Genomic DNA, 20,754 nt, shown 5'->3' with positions numbered 1-20,754 from the left:
TATTCAGGGAAAATGCACACCAAATGTGCTAAAAGCTTATTTAGAATGTATAAGGTCCATGCTAAAAGCTTACCTAGGATGTGGACGATATATGCTAATTCAAGCCTATTGAGCACTGAAACAAAGAACAATTTGACCCTTCCTCTCTCTATAAAAGGAACTCAAAATTCTTGTTCAGGGCTCAGGTTTGAAATAGAAAGCTCCTGAGACCGGCCGGCCGTCAGTAAATCATTTTTCCTTCTCAAATTCATTCCTGAGTCCTGGCCTTTCTATACGCAAATAATTGAACCTCTCTCAAATTCTACAACAAGAAGGACCAAGGCCCAACCCCGTGGCCTGGGGGACAATGACAGCAGGAAGTCCTCATGTCCCCAGGACTCTAAGAGGACAGGCACTCTGCCTGGAGAGGACGAAACCTCCAGGAGCAGCCAGCCACGCCCTGAGAGCGCTTGACCAGCATAGATCCTGGGAGGCAGACTGCCAGTGGGGGGTGCTTGCACAGAAAAGATAGGCTCAGGCCCGAAAGAGGGAGAGGGTGGCTGCACGGGGGATAGAAGCCAGCTTGCACCTGAAATAGAGCTGAGGCAGGTACCCAGCTGGCCTTCGAAAGCTCCATCTTCAAATGCCGAGGAGGCCACCAAGGCTGTGACATCTCACATGCTGGCAGCAAGTGATGAGGCGTGGACTGAGAATGGCGATCACTTAGCAATGGCTGCAGCAGACAGGGAAAGAGGTGAAAACGCTGAGTGCTCTCTGTATTATGAATCTCTCCTAACACTCCAGGAAGGTCCTTGGCAGCCAGCATGGGCGCAGCCAAGGCTACCGGGAGGCCACGGCAGAAGAAGCCGAGCAGGAAAGGGACTTGCCAATGGCCGGCACAGTCCAGCCGAAGGGAGCACTGCTGCCTCCGTCTGGACAAAACAGGCATAAAAGGAGAGTCTTATTTTTTCTTTTTAATATAAGTCATCCAGAGCAGTGCCAGCCTTCCTCAGCAGCAGAGAACAGTTACGGAGAGGTCCAGAAAGGGTCAGAAAGGGCCACCTCCCCCGCCCAAGAGCCCTCCCTGTCCTGGAACCCCTGTCAGCAGGCTCAAACTTCCCACTTGTGAGAAGCCGCGGACCTCGCCCAGGGGATCTGTGCCCACTGACTGCAGCAGGTCTCCCCACGTGTCTACTTGGCCCCTGGGGTATAGGGAACCCCCATTCCCATGACTGGGGCCAGGCACTTTCCTAAGTCTGTACACGCTTCGTGTCCTTTCACCCTCAACCACCCTCTAGGCCAGGTTATTAGCCCCTTTTCCAGTCTAGGCGACTGGGACCCCAAGAGGCTGCCCGGAGACCAGAGGGGACGTGCGTCGGATGCCCCAGGACAAGGTGAGGGAAAGCTGGCTGCTTAAAGGAAGAAATGCCGAGGTGCCCTGCTGGGGAGCACATTCCGCCCGCTTTGGGCAGCTCCCGAGGTTTGGGCCTAGAAGAGGCCTTGCCCCCAGCGCGGTCCGGAGCAGGCCACGGCCGGGGCTACCGACCACCCGCCCGCGGGCGCCGCTGCGGAAGGGAAGAGCCCAGGGTGGGGGGCGGTGACCGGTGGGGGGAATAAGACCTCGGACCCTGACCCGCCGGCCTGGGCAGCTCAGGGGGGTGGGCACGAGCCCAAAGCTGGTACAGGCCCTGGGCAGCGAGGCGGCGGGACGCTTTGGCGGCAATCCTCGGAGCTCGCCTCCAGAGGGGACGGTGACGGGCTGAATGGCGTCCCCTACACAGCCTGTCCCGGCCCCCAAGCCGAGCGTGCGACCTCGGGGGGGACTAGTCCCTGGGGCTGTGAGTCGTTAACGTGAGGCCAAACTGGGCGAGGGCAGACCCTCAGCCACTGTGACCGGAGCTTCCGTCTAAGAAGAGGAGATTTGCACAGAGACGGGCAGACCCGCGAGCAGGACGCACAGGTGGCGGGCCCCGCCCGCGCCGTCCCCGCCCCGCCCCTCCCGCCCGCAGCCCGGGCGGCCCGCGCGCGCCCCCTCGCGGCCGGCCAGGCCTGCGCACCTTTGTGCCGAGGGGCCTCGAGGGCCAGATGCACCCCTGCTGCCCAGGCCTGAGGGGCACCCCGGAATAAGGGACATTTGGATTTACCGTTGAGACAGCTTCTGGCACCTTGTGAGCAGACACGAAGCGCTGAGCTCACGCCCCCACCCCTGCGATCCGCCTGCAGCCAGCGCCCAGGGCAAGGGGTCCCCCGAAGCCCCCCCCTCTTTGCCGTGTGACCCCGCCGAGCGCCCACAGGGCCACCTGCTCACCACGCAGCCTGGCCTGCCTGCCTGCTCCTGGCCACCCAGCCCTGCTTCCCTACCAGCGATTCCTGGGCTCGCCGCCCAAATGGGTTTGAATTCTAGTCTCTGGGTCTCCATTAACCCAAACTAAGACACCACCTCCCAGAAAGACGGTGGGGACCCGTTAACATGAGACCAGGAGCGGGAAAGAGCTTTATTAAGGGACACCCTGGCTGCGTTGGAGGGCTGGCAACAAATGCTTGTGGAAAGAGTAAATGGACTCAAAACTCACTGACTTAGGGAAGCGGATTTGGTTCAACAGATAGAGTGTCCGCCTACCACCTGGGAGGTCCAGGGTTCAAACCCGGGGCCTCCTTGACCGGTGTGGAGCTGGCCCACGTGCAGTGCTGATGCGCACAAGGAGTGCCCTGCCACACAGGGTGTCCCCCACGTAGGGGAGCCCCATGTGCAAGGAGTGCGCCCCATAAGGAGAGCCGCCCAGCAGGAGGGAAAGTGCAACTTGCCCAGGAATGGCACCGCACACACGGAGATCTGACACAACAAAATGCGACACAGATTCCATGTGCCACTGACAAGAGTACAAGTGGACACAGAAGAACAAACAGCAAGTGGACACAGAGAGCAGACAACTGGGGACGGGCAGGGGGGTGGAGAAGGGGAGAGAAAAATAAAAAACAAAATTCATGGACTTAAATGCTGTTGGGAGCCTCCTGGCACTGCAGGCACTCTCTGCTAGGAGCACCGCTGTGGACAAACCAGGGAGGACCCTGGCCTCATAGCGCTTATGTTCTGATGGATGGACGGAGGGCTGGACAAGATGGTATGATTCCTTTTTGGGTGAGCAGCCCACCTTCACAATGAAACCAGCCAGTCAGAGCCATCTCACCTTCTGGAAAGCGGTGGTAGAACCTGAGCACATCCACGGGCAGCTGAGGAATCGCCCGGGCAATGAAGCAGGTTTTACTGGCTAACTTAACAAAAAAGGAAAAGGTGAGTTTGTCCACACAGGAGGAGGGTTTAAAGTATCAGAGAAGAGGCGGACAGCATGCCTGCCCCTGAGGCTTGGCACCGGGAGGGACCCAGGAGCTGTCCCCTGTGGGCCACCCCTCCCAACCTGTGGACACGCACTGTTTCTCCGGCCAGACAGCCTCGGGGACCACAATGGCTTGAGTGGTGACCATGGAGTCACGCGGGCAATGCTGTTGGCCAGGCAGGGCTCCCAACATTGCCTCCAGCCTACACGACCTCGGATAATGCGGTCAGAGCCATCCTCTGCTCTACTTCAGATGCCCATGGGGTCCAAAGAGAGAATTCCAGGGGCCCATAAACTTGGAAGGGAAAAAAAATGACATTTTTATTCTCACCATGCCCTAACGTCCCTTCATTTGTCAACGCAGATAACAAACCCCAGTGGTATTGGCAATTCTGCGACTATGTCACTGTATCAGTCAGGGTTCAACCAGAGCAAGAGCAGTAGTAGGAGATGGATATTAGGAGATTTATTGCAGAGAATGGGCTTCTGCACCTGGGGGGGGAGGGGCTGGCAGGGGGAGCCCAAAATCCATAGCGCAGGCCATCAGGTACGGCGGCTGGACCACTCCAGCACGGGCTAAAAGTGCAGTTGACAGGCAGAATTTCTTCCTCAGGGAGCCTCAGCTCTGCTCTTAGGGCCCTTCATTTTTGAATCAGGATAATTTGGATAACGTCCCTTACTTAAAGTCAACTGATTATGGACTTTTAAATCACACCTACAAAATACCTTCACAGAAACACCTACATTAATGTTTCATTGAATAATTTGGGACGGTAGCCTGGTCAGACTGACACATAAAACTGACCATTGTATCATGTTACAGTTGTGCGGTAGTTTGCAGCTGTCTGTACCCCAGAAAAATATGTTCTTAAGTCTAATTCATTCCTGTTGGTGTGACTCCATGGTAAGTAGGACCTTCTGATGAGGTTGCTTCAGGGAAGCTGTGGCCTATCTCCATCAGGTCTTAATCTTATCACTGGAGTGCTTTGTAAGAGAATGAAACTCAGAGAGAAAACCACAGAAGCAAGGAGCTGAAAGCAATGAAACCTGGAAGAGAAGGGAGAGACCAGCAGACCCTGCTGTGTGCCACAGCATGTGACAAGCTGAGGACCGAGGGTCACCAGCAGCCAGTCTCAAAAAACCACAGTCTTTGGGAGAAAGTGTCACCTGGATGATCCCTTGATCTGGAATTTTCCCAGCCTCAAAACTTTATGCTTGGGAAACGGACTTAGGCCCAGTGGTTAGGGCGTCCGTCTACCATATGGGAGGTCCGCGGTTCAAACCCCGGGCCTCCTTGACCCGTGTGGAGCTGGCCATGCGCAGTGCTGATGCGCGCAAAGAGTGCCCTGCCACGCAAGGGTGTCCCCCGCGTGGGGGAGCCCCACGCGCAAGGAGTGCGCCCGTGAGGAAAGCCGCCCAGCGTGAAAAGAAAGAGCAGCCTGCCCAGGAATGGCGCCGCCCGCACTTCCTGTGCCAATGACGACAACAGAAGCGGACAAAGAAACAAGACGCAGCAAATAGACACAGAGAACAGACAACCGGGGGAGGGGGGAAATTAAATAAATAAATCTTTAAAAAAAAAAACAACTTTATGCTTAAGAAATCCCTGTTTTTTCAGAAACCCCATATCATGATATGGTTTCATATATAAACAGCAGAGGAAACTAAACCAGGTTTTAACACAGAAGAGAATATGATGAAGACTACGCATTACCCAGTTTCCCTTGTAATAATGGACATGATGGGACACAAAAGCCATAGTGTTTTTTGTGTGGAGAATTCCTGTCAATGCAAGAATGAAAGCAGCAAACCTGAAAGGGCAGAACATATCTGTCCTTTCTGAAAATGCATTTTAAGATGCAGAGGTTTGTGTGTATGTGTGTGTAGGAAAGCACAATTCAAAAAAGTTGTGAAGTAGTGAATCCAAGCATTGTTAAGTATCCCAATAATCTTTTACTGAAGCATCCTCTAAAATGCTTACCAGGTTGCCAAACCAAAAAAGTCCCACACTGTTAAAAGACTTTGGTAAGGGCATGTGCAGGGAAATTGTTGAGCTGCTTTTGGTTTGGATTGGAAGTAAAAACTGGGAGCAGTTCCCTTGTCAAATGACATGGCACGTTCTACAATGGAGGATATGCATTTAACTTTTTTTACACTTGATCTTGGCCAAAAGGCCAAGAAGCAATTTAACTTTTTTTAAATTTTCATTTTGCATTTAACATTTTGCGGCGGTTCATCGAGGAACCAGCAGCCTGGCCGTTCGGCTTGAATATGCCCCTGGATGGGATGAGAGAGCGCGCAAGCTGGGCTCCTTGCTCTGCTCACAAGGGTGTGCAGAGCCTATCAAAGAAGAAGTCTTACTCTGTGAGTTGCTTTTGCAAACTACAAAGGCTGTTGACAATTTGGAAATGATAAAAGGTTGTTTGCCAAATAAAACTTTGCCTGGAAAGAAAGGCTCCTGCAAAGCTGATTTTGCTACTGTAGTGAAAAAGCAAGCTCCTAGCATCTGAATGACCTTTTTTTGCACAGACTTTTTCGACATCTCTGAAAGATGGTTAGTCAGCATTTGTAAAAGTCATCAGCTTTATCAGGAGCGGGTCACAATCATTTCATTCCAAAGGGTTTATCGGGAAATAGGAGAACAGTATAGGAAGGGCTTCTCGCTGGTTTTCAAAAAGGACAAGTCCTGAACCATTTGTTCAAAAGCAGAGGTTTCACTTTTTCTGAAAGAAAAAGGAAGCCCACTCTTGAAAGAAAAGATTTATCCTGGGTTGACCTACCAGGCAGATTACTTTAACCATATGAATGAGATAAAACTTTCTATTCAAGGCCCTGAAGTCCCCATTTTGGATGTCAGTACCACAAGTCAAGCTTTCTGGGCTAAATTGCCAATATAGCAGAGAATATGGTGCTGCATTCAGCTCACAATAGGTTGGTTCAAAGGGAAGGCAACGCAGAAATAAAGGTAGAGACACAAGAGGGGAAACAAACCTGGCACCAGGGGACTCACAGCTTTTGGAACTGAGAGCCTTGACTAGTTTTCCCATCACATTTATTGGAACACTACCAAGCAGCTGTTTGCTATCTGAACTGCAACATCATTTACGATAACAGGGAACAACTGCAATATCTACAATAGAAGAGGTGTAACATTTACAATAAGAAACAGGTAAGTCAGTTTCCCACATTTCCCCTTTTGTTTTTTGCAAAGTCCACACAAATGGCGTTTCACTGATTAACAAAGCTTCCTGCGTGATATTTTCACTTTTAAGTTTGAACAATACTCATTTTTTTTCCTCAATATATTCAGTTCCAGGATTGTTCAAACTTAAAACAAGAGATTTACATTAAGGTACATTTTTACATCACTTACAGTTCATTAAATCGCTTAAGTATACTGTATGTTTCATTATTAAAGTTCTGATTAGTATTCAAGCATTCTAAATATAATCCATAACTACCATAGATTTTACAACAACAGACAATAAGACTTCCAACTAGCAGACATTTAATGAATAAACTTTCCTTTCTCATAGGCTTAAGATGTCCTACCAGCAAGGCTATATAGGCCAGTACTTGATCAAAAGTGACCGCATTTTCCCCAATTTGCATAGTTTGAGGCATAGGCAATGACAAATTCTTACTTCCCCATTTTGGGCTGTGGGGCAGCTGGAGGTTTATCACATAATGTCAATGCCTCCCTCGGTCCTGCTCTTAGCATCTTTCCTGGACCTGGGGCCACAACTCAGTGTTGAATTTAAACTTAGTCCATCATTGTGAGGACTCATTTTTCAGACATAAAACAATAGCTGGCTTGTTCCAAGAGCCCCGATGCAGGGTCTGTAGCAGTGAAAGCATATTTTGCCCCTTCCAGGAGCAGGAGGGTGCTGATGTCCCAGTCATTGACGTGAGCATTAAGGCCACACGCTGTTGGTGAACAGCAGGCAGCAGGAACTGCTGCGCTGGGCACCCCAAGGTCTGGTACTCACGACGTTCACTTTTCCAGTGGAGCCACTCTGCTTCCTCTCAGGTCCCAATTTCATGGTTCTGGATCTTCATGAGGCATCTGCCGCAGCAGTCCTGAGAGGGATGTTAGAGGAGTGGCAGGGACACGACAGGTGTCCCAGGTGTTCTTCCACAGATCTCTCCCCCATAGTGCTTCACAACAGTCCATCGTTTGTCTTGTTTTTAGTATTTGCAATCCACCCCTAGATAAGGACAGCAGTCTTCAGAGTAACCAGACACGATTGGGTTAAGCCTTTCATTTTCAGCAGGGCTTCCTATGCTGCACACAATTCCTTTTTTATATTGTACTTACAGCCCCTTCCCACAGTTGTGACTAAAACCCGAGGGGTACTCACTTAGAATGTTGCCTTTGCCATAAACCCCACCCAAAGCCGATACTGGTGCTGGCCACAGCCAATCCACAGGCTAAGTCAATATCCATCTTCTCCCTTTTTTTTTTTTTTTTTAAGCAGCCTGCTGGAGGTCCTCCTGCTCCCAGGAAAGACCTTTCCCAATTAACACATCCCTGAGGGATAAAAGATTTTTAGTATTCCAACAATATTACAAGTTCTTTTAACAAAAGAAAACATTGTGCTTTATCAGTCACAGCAGAGAGTATAGTTTTGTCTACCCAACCAAACAACAGTTAATAATGTGACAGAGGAGCAGGGACCCTACAGCTTGTCCCAATTGTTTGTCTATTTCAGGCCCTTACTATACCGTTGTCTCTGAGGTTTCTCAGCAGGGTCACTGCCAAGGGTTTCTTCTATGCAGCAGGATTCATTGCCATCAGGCCAGGGCAGAGAGCCTCGAGGACGAACTGCAAAAGTCCATTGCTGACCTTTTCAGTTTTTGCACTTTTTGTATTCATTCAGGTTTGTTTTACTTTCACAAAACACGTTATCTCACTGAATGCTACCACAATACTTTTACAACTTGCTATATGCATACTAGTTCTGTCCCACATATCTCCATTTCCGATTTTATAAAACCATTTTAAAAATACACCTTATAACATTTCAGTTAGCATTCCCACAAACTTTTTACCTTTTTCAATATTTGCTTAACTTTTACATCTTTCATTTTATCCTATGAAGAAAAATAAATTACTCATTTCAGTTTAAGCAAGAACTATTTTTTATGAAGAGACTTATAGTAATTCTATTAATCAGCTATATACATGTTCTATTATACAGCTATAGAGATCTAATTAACATTTCAAACTTAGGTAAGAAGTGCTTATCTAATTTTTTTGGCCATTTGAATAGAGCTCTTTCAGAAGTTTTTATTTATACCATCTGGAGGTATTAAAATATACATTGACACTGAACAAAAACACAAAAACAATTACAACACACCAACAGAAACAAAGTTTACAATTTGACTCATAATTCTTACTTTTCTGGTATAGCTGTTTTTTTTTTAAGCTCTCCATTTCACATCTTAGATTTTACTGCTTTAAGGATTTCTTCTGGAATCATGTTGCCCGTAACATGCAAGCCTGTTCTTGGAAACACTTATTAGTAATCAGCAACCAGTTAGGATAACCTGAGCAGCATAAATGCATTTAAGCTCTTATTTAGCAGTTTAGACAGACAGTTAACACATTTTTTGGACTACTACTCTTTAAGACTACACTGAGACTTGAAGTTCAGGAGTAAGCTATTGACTCAAAACTGAAAAGTCCCTTTAAGACTTTGATAAAAATTTTGTACTAATTTTATTAATTTGGCTAAATAGGTCCCATCAGAATTAGCATGAAAACAAAACAATCTCTCCTGAATAGTCACAATCAATTACTCCTGTATGCCCTCTAACTCCCTGTGACAGAAGACTGCTTCTCTCGAGAAGTCCAACCATGCCAACTGGCAAAGGTCCCTCTAGTCCCATTTTTACAGGGATAGGGGTGTCTCTTAGAAGCAGAATATCTGGTTCCGCCATAGGAATATCTATGGCTGCTTCCTGTTGTGGCGGGGGATAAACCCAGGACACTGTGGAGAATCGGGGAGTGCCGGGATTGCTCTGCTGAACCAGGAGAGCCCCCTTTTGTAGCGGGGCTGGGAGCGGGCAGGTTGGAAGTTTCTCCACTAGGAGGTGCCATTCTTATGATAATTAGACTGACGAAGGCTAGACCAGTGATTTTCTTTACCACAGCGTAGACAGCGCTCAGGTCCTTTCAGAGCAGAAATATGTCCAAGCAGCATTGTTTTCCCTCAGACCTTTTCCGACAATCTTTTCTCATGTGACCAATTTTCCCACAATTAAAACATTTTCCAGGGAACCTCTGATTTTCATCCCTGCATAGCCTGAGCCATCATTGTCGCGCGGTGGCCCTCCGTCCCTACATTCTGGCACAATTTAATATATCCAGTCAAATTCACTTTACCTTTCATAATCCCAATAGCTTTCTGACGATCCTGATTGGCATTTAATAAGCCATTAGCTGCAAAATAGTCTCCGCAGCTTCTAAATTAGTGACCTGTTGCTTGATAGCCTCTTGTAACCGAGCGATAAAGTCAGGGTAGGGTTCTTTAGGTTCTTGCAATGTTCTTTGAAACGACACCAGAGGCTGGCCTTTAGCCTCAGTTTTTTCCCAGGCCCTTAAGCAACAGCAGGGAACCTTGATCATCATTGTTAGTTGCTGGTCTGCTCCCGCCCAATTCCCCACCCCCACTAACTGATCCAAGGAGATGGGGATATTATGGGCTCCTCCGAGCAGCCAGAGTCTCTGCATGATCTGCCCTCCAGGTTTTGAACTGTAAAAACTCTCCAGACCCTAGGGTGATGCGTGCCAACGCGGGCCAGTCAGCCAGAATCAGCCTAGAGCCTTCCGTAAGACCTTGCACTGCACCACAGGTGAAAGGAGAATTTGGACCATATTGTTGCACGGCTGCTTTTAACTCTTTCAAAATTTTAAATGGGAAGGGTTCCTGCGTGAACTCATAAATCCCATTTGGGTTTTGAGGATCCACTCCGGGAGCTCCTCTTTTTCGTATGGTAATCAGAAAGGCCATTTGAAGCGCCTCCAAGCCACCCTTCTAGCCTGTAAAATGCCCTCTTGTAAAGCTGACAACTTTGGCTGAGTGTCTCTGGCTATAGGAGGAGGAGGCGGTGTCGGTGGCGGGGAAAGTGACTCTCTAAAGTCAGTTAATGAAGGAGCTGAAGGCAAAACAACTTTAGATTTAATATCATCAAAAAATTCAGTAGGAGGGACTTCCTCACATTCTCTATTTTCATTTTTCTCTTCCTCATCTTCTGTTTGTAAGGGTTCTAAAATAGATTTAACAATAGTCGAAGTGGATTCTAAGAGTTCTAAAACACGAGGCTCCCTGGCCTTGGCTCCTCCTGCTTTAAGGAGCTCTTTCAGGAGACAGACGTATGGGCGATGCTTTGTTGAACTGTCTCCGTTTCCCATCGTAACCTGCTAAGATGCCAGAGAGTGTCTTCATTCACTGAGGGCTTGGAAGGCCTTCCCAGCCACTCGGGGCTCTGCACCGGAAGAACACCTTTAGTTTCACTCGAAGGGATTCTTCTTCCCCTCCAGCCCCACGCTGGACACCACTTGCTGCATTCAGCTCACACTAGGTTAGCTGGAAGGGAAGGCAACGTGGAAATAAAGGTAGAGACACAAGAGGGGAGACAAACCTGGGACCAGGGGACTCACAGCTTCTGGAACTGAGAGCCTCCACTCCAGTTTTCCCATTGCATTTATTGGGAAACTACCAAGCAGCTGTTTGCTATCTGAACTGCAACGTCATTTACAATAACAGGGAACAACTGCAAAAGCTATGATAGAACTGGTGTAACACTTACAATAAGAAACAGGTAAGTCAGTTTCCCACCACAATATGGTACGCCAGGAAGCACTTTACTAGCAGAGAGGAGAGACACAAAATTCTCTGTCAATTTCTTTGCAAAGAAAAATTTCCCAACAACTGAAAACACTTTATATCTCTTTCAAAGTTATTTCCATCTTAAGTGCATCAAAGTCAAGTCATTGATCTACAATTCTTTTCTTTCTAATATAATTTGTATCTAAGTTATGACCTAGCTAAAGATGCTTTCATTGTTCCAAGGTAAAAATACTAATTACAACTAGAATTTTTTTTTGGAGGTACCAGGTGTTGAACCCAGGACCTCAATTGCGGGAAGCAGGCACTCAACCACTGAGCTATACTCACTCCCATACAACTAGAATGTAACTAAAAGCTTTGATACATTCTGGTATTCCTTGAGAAAGCCCTATCTTCACCTAGTAGAGTAAGTGGTGGAAGCTTAAACTGCATTTAGTACAATGTATCTTTGCAAATCAAGATTTTCAGCTCTTACACTATCAAAACTAAAAACTGGATTCAAGTATATGTCCAAAATTGTATGTGTATTATCTTGTTAAAGGTCATCCTATTGTATAATGATTTTTTAAATTAGAGAATTTGTAGGTTTTCAGAAAAATCATGCATAAAATATAGAATTCTCATATACCACCCTGTTACTAACCCCTTGCATTAACGTGGTACATTTGTTACAATCCATGAAAGAATTTTTTTTGTCTTTTCATTTTTTAATTTTTTAAAAGACACTAGAACTTCTTATAATTGTACTATTAACTATTATCTTGTTTACAATAGGATTCACTGTGTTATACAGTCCTATGGCTTTTTTTATTCAAAAAAATTATTGAATTACATCACTCACATATGAGCATACATAAACAATAAGTATACAGTAAATGTTGTGAACTTACAAAACAAACCTGCTTATCTACGGGGCTCCATACATCACCTCATCATCAACACCTTGCATTATTGTGAAATATTTGTTACAAACTATGAAAGAACATTGTCAAAATAGTACTACTAACTGTAGCCCATATCTTACATTTGGTGTATTTTCCCCCAACGCACCCAATTATTAACATTCTGTATTAGTATCATATATTTGTTTTTGTTTATGAGAGAACATTCTTGTATTCTGTTAACCACAGTCCATCTTCTACCACAGGATTCACAGTGTTATACAGTCCCATGTTTTGTACATCCAGTAAACATGTACACTCGATGGCTCTCATTTTCATCACAGAATTGTGCTGTCATCCACTCACTCAATTTTAGAACGTTTTCCTTACTCCAAAAGGCATGCAGTTCATCTTGGGCCAAAAGTCCCATCTGACTGTAGACCTGTGAAACTTACGAGTCGTCTGCTTCCAAAATGCAAAGGAGGGACAGGCATAGGATAAACATTTGCTTCACCATAGGGAAAATTTAGTAGGAAAACAAGTATCACATGCCCCAAACCATTTTGAAAACCCACAGGACATATTCCACTAGAATTCAAAGTCTGAGAGTCACTTCTAGAACAATGTTTTCTTCTCCCTCATGGGGGCTCAGCTTTCCACAGGCTTGCCCAATGATCATTTTCTTGGCCCCATCTTGGTGGAGGCTGAACTCTAGACTTTACCCTCTAAGAACATTGGGGGTGATGGCCACACCTCTCCTAATCTCTGGGGTACAGTCTCAACCCCCTTAGTACAGTGAGGTGGTGGCAACATTGTCCCTAATCTCTGACGTACAGGCCCAGTCTCCTCAGAACAATGAAGGGGGTATGACTTAACTCTCTCCAACCTATGGGAAACAGGCCCACCCCCCAGAGCAGTGGGGTGGCAACCTACACTCCCCAACCACCAGGGAATGCACTCCACCCTCTCTCTAGTCTGGGGCGGCCAAACCCTCCCTGAGCAACAGGCTAGAAGATCTGCCGTCTTCATATGTGGAGGCAAACTCACCCTTTCCATACACAGCGGTGGGGTCCCTCTCTTGGCCCAAGCTGTCTTCAGTCCAGACCTCAGCTTCCAGGGTTTTCCTCTTGAAGCTGTTTTTCCTTCAATCTCTCCTCTCCCTGTCCCTTTCAGTCCAGACTGACAGCGGTTTCATTCATACAGACCCCACAAAAAAACTTGTTGGCTTATCATGCAAGAAAAAGGGGTCCAAGCCATCAGACAGTAGGATTTTCCACGTGAACTTCCTGAGAACTGCATTTCCAATCCTGACCTACAAGTTCCAAACTTAGTTAAGTCCTCACACAAGACACTATCCTTTGGAGGCTTGTTTTCTGAAGTTTGGAATTTCCCAAAACATCAGTCTCTGGTTTCTTTGTACCCAGCAGTTTAGTTCTCATCTTATCACTCTCCTTTCGCATTTTGCTATAAGCTGCAAGGGAAAGCCGGGCCTCATTTTCCATGTTTACTCTGGAAATCTCCTCAGCTAAATTTCCAAGGTCATCAATTTCATATTCTGCCTTCCATCTAACATTGGGAATTAATTTTGCTAAGTTCTCTGCATATTTAAAACAAGGACTGCCTTTCCTCTAGGTTCCAATAATAGTTTCACCGTTAACTTCTGAGGCCTTGTCAGAAATAACTTTGGAGTCCATATTTCTACCAGCAGACTCTTTAAAGCAATCTAGGCATTTTCTATCGAGCATCTCACAATTCCTTCAAAAAATACCCCTTACCCATTTGTAAAACCATTCCAGCAATTTTGGTAATTGTAAGCAGCACGACCTCACTCTCCTGGTACCAATTTCTGTTTTAGTTTGCCAAAGGGTTGCTAATGCAAAGTACCAAAGTTGGCTTGGCTTTTATAAAAGGGATTTATTTAGGGTAAACAATTACAGTTTCAAGGTCATGAAAAATCCAACTCAAGGCACCATCAGAAATGCTTTATCACCAAAGTCATAGCACATGGTGAAGTAAGATGGCCACCGAGCTCTACCGAGGTTTCCACCTTTCTGCAGCTGTAAGCAAAACTAGCATAGGGCATCTCTTTTACCAGGCCCCCCACCTCAGTCTTAGTGCTCCACTTTCTTCCAGAGTTTCGCTGCAAGCTCATATGGCTTGTTTCTCCCTCAGCCTCAGCCATTTGAACCTCTCAGGGGTTTCACTCATTGCAGCTCAGCTGTGAACAAAACTGTTGGTTTTCCTCTCATATGGCAGGATCAAACAGGGTGGCTTCCTTTATCTGTGTCTGTGTCGTGTCTCTGTTTCACCCAGCATGAGGGCAGAGACGCAATCTGAGTCATGCCTCCCTGATGTATTTCAGTTGAAAGGGTTTCACACCCACAGGAATAGATTAGTTCACAGATTTAGTCTTTCTCTTTTTAGGATTCATAAAATAATTTCAAACTGCCACACAGGCCTATGGCTTTATTTTATTTTTTTTTAATTCTAGTAACATATATACAACCTAAAGTTTCCCCTCTTAACCACAGTCAAATATATAATTCAGTGCTGTTAATTACATTCCAATTTTGTGCTACCATGACCACCATCCATTACCAACCATCCATTACCAAAACTTTACAATCAACCCAAATAAATCTGTACAATTTAAGCATTAACTCCTCATTCCCTACCCCCATTCCCTGGTAACCTGTATTCTAGATTCTGACTGTTGAGTTTGCTTTATTTCACTCAACATGATGCATACTGTCAAGTGTATCAGAACCTCACTCTATTTCATGACTAATATTCCACTGTATATATATATATATACCATATTAATATTCCACTATATATATATATATATATATATACACCATATTATATTTATCCATTCATCAGTGTCTGGACACTTGGGTTGCTTCCATCTTTTGGCAATTGTAAATGATGCTGCTATGAACACTGGTGTGCAAATAGCTGTTTGAGTTCCTACTTTCAAATCTTTTGGGTATTTACCTAGAAGTGGGATTGCTGGGTCATGTGGAAATTATTTTTCTTTTATTTCTTTTTTTAAAATACATTTTAAAAAAGATACTTTAGAGTACATAAATGTTACATAAAAAGTGTAGGGGATTCCCATATTCCCCACTCGCTACCCCTCCCACACGTTCCCACGTTAACAACATCCTTCATTAGTGTAGTACATTTGTTACAATTGATGAACACATATTGAAGCATATTGAAGCATTGCCACTAACTGTGGATTATAGCACAATTTTGTAAGTTATAACAAAATATATAATGGTCCGTATCTGTCATTGGAATGTCATGCAGGAAAATTCCAATGTCCTGAAAATGCCCCCATATTACACCTATTTTTTTCCCCTCCCTCCCCTTAGAACCTCCAGTGACCACTACCTCCTCATCAGTGATAAAAGTTCTTCCATTGCTAGAATAACAGTAAGTCTGTAGTAGCATAAAAGTAAGTCCAGTTTAGTCCATTGTTCATTCCCCAATCTTAAGGCTTTGGGGAATAGAGAAGGGGCTTAGATCCCGTAAGGCAGATGGATGGGACTATCTTGCTTGCAGTTGCAGACACTCTCTGTTCTCTGGGATGGGCATTGTCTATCATCACCTCCTTGTCGGTTGTCCTGGGTGAGTCCAATGAACTAGAGAGTAGGTGTTACAACTCTGCTGAGATTCAGGGCCCAACTGGCACATGGACAGACCAAAGATTTAAGTCTCTCTGGGACAGACACCTCTCAAGTATAGTACTAACTACAGGTTCAAATAGAAAGGGCAGAAGAGCCACATGTAGGCAAGCCACAAATGAGTCCAACGCTGTTACCCTGGGGAGCGAAAATTCCAAAGTAGGGCCCACTGGCAGGACGCCAAACTCCTGAGCTGCCTGCTCTACCTATAATGTCTGGATGTCCAGAGCCCACAGGAGCCCTGCTATTTGAGGCAATATTTGCTGTGGCAGTCTGTGTTTAACTGAGGAACCACCACACTGTCTTCCACAGTGGCTGCACTGTTTTACATTCCCAAAAATGAATGAATGTTCCTATTTCTCCACATCTTCTTCAACATTCGCAATTTTCTGTGTATTTTTTTAAATTGTAGCTATTTTAGTGCATGTGAAATGGTATCTCATTGTGATTTTGCTTTGTATTTCCCTAAAATAAAATGCACAAATCATAAGTGTACAGTTTGATGAGTTTTGACAATTACTTACATCTATGTAACCATCACCCCAGTCAGGTATGGAATATTCCCATCACCCCAAAAAATTCCTTCAAGCCCTTTCCACTCAAACTCCCCCCACCAAACCCCAGAGGCAACCACTGTTCTGACTACAGTTACTGACTGGTCTTGCTTGTTAACTCTACCTTCTACCACTGTACAGGATTAGTTCTTTGTTGTTGGTTTTTTTTTTAGGAGGTACTGGGGATTGAACCCGGGATCTGGTACGTGACAAGCAGGCACTCAACCACTGAGCTACACCAGCTCCCCACTCTACGTTTTTGAGAGATTAAGTCATTTATTCCTTTTTATTGCTGAGTAGTGTTCAATTGCACATTTATTTATCCATTCCCCTCTTAAAGGATATTGAGTTGTTTTCAGTTTTGTTTGCTATGAATAAAGCAGCTACAAACATTTTTATACCAGGCTTTACTTGTGGACATATGTTTTAATTTCTCTTGGGTAGATAGAGTGGAATTGCTGAATTATAGGGTTGGTGTATGTTTAACTTTCTAATACTATGAACTTTCAGTATATGTATATGTTTAAACTTTATAATAAACTGTCAAACACTTTTCCAAAGTGGCTCTACCATTTGCATTTCATCTGCAATAATTGATATTTCAAGTTGCTCTAAATCCTTGAAGACATTTGGTGTTGTCAATCTTTTTTATTTATTTGTTTATTTTTAGGGGTTACCGGGGATAGAACCTGGTATCTTGTACATGGGAAGCAGGCAGTCAATCACTGACCTACACCAATTCCCGATCATCTTTTTAATTTTAGCCATTCTGGTTGCTGTATAGTAGTAGTGGTATCTCATTGTGGTTTCTTTTTTTTTTTTAAGTTTTATTGAGATATTTATATACCATACAATCAATGGCTTTTAGTATAATCACAGCTTTTTTTTTTTTTTTAAAAGATTTATTTATTTACTCCCCCCCAACACCACCATTGATTATACTCACTGTGTCTGTTCACTGTATGCTTGTCTTCTGTTTAGGAGGCACCAAGAACCAAACCACGGACCTCCCATGTGGTAGGTGGGTGCCCAATCACTTGAGCCACCTCCATTCCCCATTGTGTGGTTTGTGTTTTTTTTAGCAACTGACAATATTTATATTAAAATAATTGACTTAAGCACCTGCAATGGTGACTTCAACCTCTACTCCTGGCTCAATACTGATGGAAGTAATCTGCTTGACAATCTCAGAAGGACTGTGCAGGTCCATGAGTCACTTGTGGATCCTCATCTGGAAACAATCCCAAGTCTTTGAACCTTCACCACGAGTTTTCCTTGTAGTGATTCTTGGCTTGGTAGGCATCTGCACTGGTCCCTTCACTTTGAGGTTCTTTTCCTTTGCGCCTCTTATTGAGTCAGCACACACCTTCTCCAGAGACGTCAGGTTGCGGCTGGTCAGGGTGATTCTAATGTGGGGACTCTCCACCTCTGGTTCCACGGACATCCTTCCAGTATTCTTAAAAGCCATGGCTGCAGTGTGGCTTCCTGACCAACTTGTTCCTCGGCGAAAGCGAACAGCAGTGAGTCAGGAGGACCAGGGAGCCGAAGTTCAGCTGCTACAGCGACCACGTTTTCCTCGAAAAGTTCACTGTGGTTTTAATCTGTATTTTTTTCTCTGCAATGTTGCTGCTACACCTTTTCATGTGCTTTTGTTGTTGTTGTTGCTATCCATACATCTTGTTTTACAAATTGTCTATTCAGTTCTATGGTGCGCTTTTAATTGAGTTGTCATTTTATTATGGATTTGTGATTATATATTATGGATACAAGACCCTTGACAGAAATATGTACTGCAAACACTTTCTCCCAATCTGTGGCTTGTCTTTTCATTTTCTTAAGTGTCTTCTGATGAGCACATTTTAATGTTGTTTAAGTCCAACTTATCACCTTACTGCTGTTTTTTCATTTATGTTTAATGCCTTTTGTGTTTTTTCTTAGAAATGTTTCCCTATCCTTAAATCATAAAGATACTCTCCTTTGTTTTCTTCTAAAGTTTTATCATTTTAAATTTTGTAATTAGGTCTGTGACCCATCTTGAATTTTTAATTTTTGCTATGTGTGATGTAGAAGGTTTTTTTTTTCCCCAAGTGAATATCTAGTTGTTGTTCAAACACCATTTGTTGAAAAGACTACCTTTTCCTCATTGAATGCATCAGTACCTTTATCAAAGATAAACTGGCTGTACATATGAGATTTCTGGACTCTCTCATCTGTTTATCTGCATATTTATCTTTACACCAAAACCACACTGCTTTATAAGAAATTGTGAAGTCATTTCAGATAACTTTTTTTTCCCCTAAGATTGCTTTGCTTTTCTAGTCCTTCACAATTCCATAAGTTTTAGAATCATCTTGTAAATTTCTATTAAAAAGTTTTTGAGATTATTATGATTGGGTTGAACCTATAAATCAACTGAGAAAATTGACACCTTAACAGTAGAATCTTCTAATCCACAAACATGGTGTATCTCTCCAGTTATTTAGTTACTTTTGCTCAGCAGTGTTGTAGTTTTAAATGTAGACAGACGTCTTGCTCAATTTCTATTAAATTCATCCTGAGATATTTCATTTTTATGGTTTTTTAATGTGATTGTAAATGCTAACTTTTGGAAACGTATTTTCCAGTTGTTTGCTGCTTTGTTGTATATAAATACAAATGATTTTTATGTATCAATCTTATTTCCTTTGCAAACTTGCTAAATTTGCTTAATCTGATTGTAGGGTTTTGTTTTTGGTAGATTCTTTCATTTTTCTACATGTGTAATCATGTGATTTGTAAATAAAGACAGTTTTACATCTTCCTTTCCCATGTTTGTTTTTTATTTATTTTCCTTGCCTTACTGCACTGGATTTCCAATACAATGTTAAATGGATATGGTAAACTCAGACATCCTTACCTGCTCAGGATCTCCAGAGGAAAATGCTAACCATTTCACTAGGAAGTATATTAGCTATGGGTTTTTCATAGCTGTTCTTCATCAGTTTGTTGAGAATTTTATCACAAATGCTGATTGTTAAATGTGTTTTCCCCGTTCCTCTAGACCATTACTTTTACCTTTTATTCTGTTAATGTGGTAAATTATATTGATTTAAAAATTTTTTTTAATTAAACATTGATTCTTCCCCCTGCTGTTTACAAGTTTATTTCTGGGTTGCAAAGATTATTTCCCCTTCCCCATGTTTTCAGAATTTCCTGTATTCCCCCATTCAGTCTTGACTGCCAAAACCAGAAAGAAAGTGCAAGGACTTTCTTTTTCTTGCATCAACCTTAGCAGCAGACATTAATTGCTACAGGTCAAAGATGCATTAAATACTGATTTTTATATGTTAAACCTTGAATTTGTGATGCACCCCACTTGGTTAGGCTGTGTTATCATTTTTATATATTTCTAGATTCTGTTTAATATTTAAGAATTTTAATGTCATGTTCATGGGAATATTGGTCTTTTTTAAAATTTAATTCTTTTTTTAATATTACATTAAAAAAACATGAGGTCCCATATTCCATATTCCCCCCCACCCCACTACTCCCCCCACAGCATCATCCTTCTCCATCATCATGAGACATCCATTGCATTTGGTGAATACATCTCTGAGCACTACTGCACCTCATGGTCAATGGTCCACACTATAGCCCACACTGTCCCACGCTCCAACCAGTGGGCCACTGGAGGACTTACAATGTCGGGTAATTGTCCCTGCAGCACCACCCAGGACAACTCTAAGTCCCGAAAACACCTCCCATCTCATCTCTTCCTCCCATTCCCCACACCCAGCAGCCACCATGGCCACTTTCTCCACACCAATGCCACATTTTCTTCAATTACTAATCAGGGGATATTAGTCTTTTCTTCCTTCTTGTAATGTCCTTGCCAGATTTTGCAAATTTGCTCATTTATCCCTTTATGCCAATTTTTGCTGCACATATTTTAAAACTATTAGGTACATACATATTTATGATTGTTGTATCTAATAAATTGACCTTTTTTATCATGAAATGTGCCTCTTTTTCTTTGCTTATACTGTTATTCTTATCTTGAAATCTATGTTGTCTGGTATTAAGGTTGCCAGATCAGATTTATGCCTAGAGTTTACAAGGTATATATCCTTTTCCACCCTTTCACTTTCAATCTCTTTTTCTTTTGGTTTTGCGATCTAGATTGATTTTTCACCCAATCTGACAATCTCTACTTTTGTTAGTTCATTTTCACTTACTGTTAATTATTGCTATGCTTACCTTCTTTCACAGATGACATCCTCTCCAGTTTCTATCTGATATTGTTTGTCCTTAAACACCTTCAGTTTTTTTCACACTTTGTCCAAAGTTTATAATTGTTATTGGCAGGAGGATCAGTCTGTTTTAAGCTACTCCATTAATTTTAAGAACCAAACTCCCTAACTTAACTGTATTGTAAATGTTAATGTATTATCTAATGTATTAATAAACACATACAT

At 43.6% G+C, this 20,754-nt stretch overlaps 1 pseudogene; it reads right to left on the bottom strand.

Moving 5' to 3' along the window:
* Window positions 1-19,490: 19,490 nt before the first annotated feature.
* On the bottom strand, window positions 19,491-19,610 carry LOC111762823 (small nucleolar RNA SNORA31; annotated as a pseudogene).
* Window positions 19,611-20,754: the final 1,144 nt, after the last annotated feature.

Source organism: Dasypus novemcinctus, chromosome 7 (assembly GCF_030445035.2).
Source record: "Dasypus novemcinctus isolate mDasNov1 chromosome 7, mDasNov1.1.hap2, whole genome shotgun sequence".
Classification (NCBI taxonomy): Eukaryota; Metazoa; Chordata; class Mammalia; order Cingulata; family Dasypodidae; genus Dasypus; species Dasypus novemcinctus.
Note: the sequence above shows the minus strand (reverse complement) of the source record. Positions and strands in the feature narration are given on the sequence as shown.